The sequence below is a fragment of the Rhagoletis zephyria genome, unplaced genomic scaffold, assembly GCF_001687245.7.
Source record: "Rhagoletis zephyria isolate East Lansing unplaced genomic scaffold, Rhagoletis_zephyria_1.1 Rzeph_scaffold_00493, whole genome shotgun sequence".
NCBI classification, from domain to species: domain Eukaryota; kingdom Metazoa; phylum Arthropoda; class Insecta; order Diptera; family Tephritidae; genus Rhagoletis; species Rhagoletis zephyria.
The window spans coordinates 214,349-217,968 of record NW_016157577.1 but is presented as its reverse complement, the minus strand read 5'-3'; positions in this window follow the sequence as shown (position 1 = coordinate 217,968).

Here is a 3,620-nt window from a genome sequence, read left to right as displayed (position 1 = left end):
ATATCAAATAAAACACCTCTTTGAGGTAAAATTTTCGAGTGACGAAAGCTGAACTAGAAACACAAAATTTATGATATCAATTTCGTGAAGAAAATCATACGCATTTTTTAACTGCCTTTGAAACGTACGGAAAATCTTTTTTTTATTTATTCGGAACGTTGCAAAATTGCATCTACTGCTAGAAACACAAAATAAAAAACAGAACTTAAGCAACGATTCGAATAAATAAAAAAAAAGATTTTCCGTACGTTTCAAAGGCAGTTAAAAAATGCGTATAATTTAAGTCACGAAATTGATATCATAAATTGTGTATTTCTAGTTCAGCTTTCGTCACTCGAAAATTTTACCTCAAAGAGGTGTTTTATTTGATATATACATACAGTAAGTATTATAGCGACTTTTGCTAGAGTAGCTAATATTTGATGCTATTTTTTCAGAATATATAAGGATTTTGCACGGTATTGTTAGTAGACATGAAATTACTTTAAATACTGGAACGTTAACCACCAAAAACTAAAAATCGTAAAAATTTACATAGAGCTCTTTGCAAGTGGACTACTCATATATGTATGCATATGTCTATATCGCCAATTCTACAGGAAAGTAAACAAGCCCGATTTTTTCTTTCTTTCAAATATTGAACATATTAGTGATTATTGGTATTCACTATATCTGCCAGCTCCCATCAAAAAATCGGTAATCGCTTTTAGTGGTAACGTGTTCTAGGAGGCATAGCGTTATAATGCCTTCGAATTTTTTCGCTTCTTTTAGGCATTGCCGGTAATGCAAAGTAGAATGTCCTTCAATATTTTATTTGTTTCGCTTCTTTGCTTCATTTCAGGGAATGCAAAGTAGAATGCCCTACAATATTTTTTTTACTTCGCTTCTTTGCTTCATTTCAGGGAATGCAATACAATATGTTTTTGTATTTCGGTTCTTTGCTTCATTTCGGAGAATGCAAGTAGAATGCTGCATCGTAGTCAGATGAAAAATAGAATGAATATCCAAAAATTCTTTTTCTACCGTTACTTTCTGTTGAAATTTGTCTCGCATAAAAATCATGATTTGCCTTGTTCAATTTGCAGCGAAGTTGAAGTCAGTCAATGAAGTGAAGTTGTCAGTGGCAAAAATACATCGATGTTTTTCTTTGATTTGATGCATCGAAATGTACATCGATATTTTTCGATGCATCGAAGGGCGTACATCGATGCATCGATTTGCATAGGATTTTTCAGATAATGTTTCACAACAAAGTATGTTATTACCAAAATTGTAGAAAATTTGAAATAAATTACTGCAACTGAGCTAATTATGTTTCTAACGGAACTTCTTGCAGCCATTTAATTTTTTTGGCCAAAATCACTTCTTCTTTTTGAACAATTGAATAACTGGAATGACGGTTCGATGTACCGTAGATGCCAGTTTTCAAAAAACGTCGATACATCGATACATCGACTATTTATACATCGAGTGGAAAATTTTCGATGCATCGAAGCAAAACATCGATATTTTCGATGCATCGATGTTTTTCCGACATCCCTAAGTGAAGTACAAAAGTGAGGTAGTACAATTTTAAGCTTAATTAAATATGTATGTATTTATGTACATACCGATTTTTAAGTAAAATCTAAATACCTCAATACATACATATGTATGTATAACAACTGATTTAAGTATAACAATTTTAATTAATTTTAATCTTTTAAGACATTTTTTGACTTCAATTTAATATAAATAAGTATGTACTTATTAAGGCATTCTACATTAGTTTCTCTGTGAGGCATTCTTTGTTCGCTTCTCTGGATTCTGTTTATCCATGCGTTCTCCCTTCGTTTGAAGGTAATGCTGCTGGTAAGGGCGGATTTCCATGCTGACATTATTATCGGTGTTAAGGTATAAGCCAGCAATTGTACGCTCTTTTAGTAAATTGTTCCTGAGCGGTTCAGTTCTGCAGCTCTTATTATCTTCTCCAACATCAGATTAAAGAAGTCTCATGAAAGAGAGTTGCCCTGTCTGAAACCCCGTCTGGTGGCGAACGGCAACAGAGCAGAGCTGGTGGTATTGCTCAACGTCATTTTTCACAGCCGTATGAGTCTTGAGGGGATGCCACATTCAGACATAGCGGCATATAGGAAACTCCTTTTAGTGCTGTCGAAAGCGGCTTTAAAGTCGACAAATAGGTGGTGAGTGCCGATCCTTTTCTCGCGGGTCTTTTCCAAGATTTGGCGTATTGTGAATACCTGGTCTATGGTAGACAATACATTCGATAAGACCTTGCAACCTATGCTTAGAAGGCTGATCCCGCGGTAGTTGGCACGCATGGCGGGGTCGCCTTTCTTGTGGATTGGGCAGAGCGCACATGAATTCCAGTTGTCGGGCATGCACCTTAATACTTCCTTGCCATCGTAATTAAATAGCTCAGCTGACAGGCCGGCAGCTCAAGCAGTTTTGGCACTTTTCGTCATAGTCAGGCGCTGGGATATGGACTCCATAGTCATCGACTGGGACCTCGGGTTGTTCTCCACTTCCTTCCGTGCTTCTGCCATTCAAAAGGGTCGAAAAGTGTTCCCTCCATAATCTGAATACGTTCCGGTCATCGGTCACTAGGTCGCCATGGTTGTTCCTACAAGAGTCTTGAAACCTTCCGTAAGTCGCTCAACTCTCTGCTAAAAATTTTGGGTGTTTTTTCTGTCGGCCAGCATTTTTTCACACTCCTTATCGTACCAGTAATGAGCGAGAAATGTGGTTCCACTGATCGCGCAAGTCGGTTTGTTGAAGAGTGCACTCTCACAGCAGTTGTGATGGTCGAGCGCCGAATTCATTGGCCGTGTGTTTTGAGGTCCGAGGTTGGGGCGTATATTGGATGCATAAATATAGTAGTGGGAGTCGATGTTTGGCCCTCGGAGTGTACGCATGTACATCTAAAACATGAAAGCATGCCTTCCGTCTATCACAACATGCTCGATTTGGTTTCCGGTTTTTCGATGTGGAGACATCCATGTAGCTTGATGGATGTTTTTATGCTAGAACCCAGTAATACATACTGTCAAGTTTCGGGCCCCGGCGAAGTCGATCACCCTTAGCTAATATGTACGCTCTAAGATAAGAGAGCCTTGGATGCCTCCTCCTTCTCTTCCATCGGGGCATTGGCACATATGAATGAGATGTTGAAGAATGTCGCTTTGATGTGGATTGTGGCTAGACTTTCGTCCACTAGAGTGAACGCCGGTATCTCTCCCACCACAAATCCAACACCGATTTGCACTCCTTTACGTGGCAACTGTAGTAGACGTCGCAAGGCTCCACGCTTACCTTCCTCGCCCCGTCCATCGCATTTCGTGGATGGCGGTGATGTCAGCCTTTATTTTTCCCTAGGACATCAACCAGCCGGGCAGAGGCAAGTGCATACCCTAAAATCATAGTCCCTCCTATGTTTGCCGTGATCGTCATTAAAAGAAGGGGGTATCAATTGAGGCATGTGTTTTTTTTCATTGGGCATGGTTTTAACGTGGCGGGACCCAAACCCAGCGCACGCGGACCACTCCCAGTTGAATGGCAGTCAAAAGCTTTGCAGTACTGGGAAATGTACAAAACATAGTGGCCAAAAGCGAATATCTCAA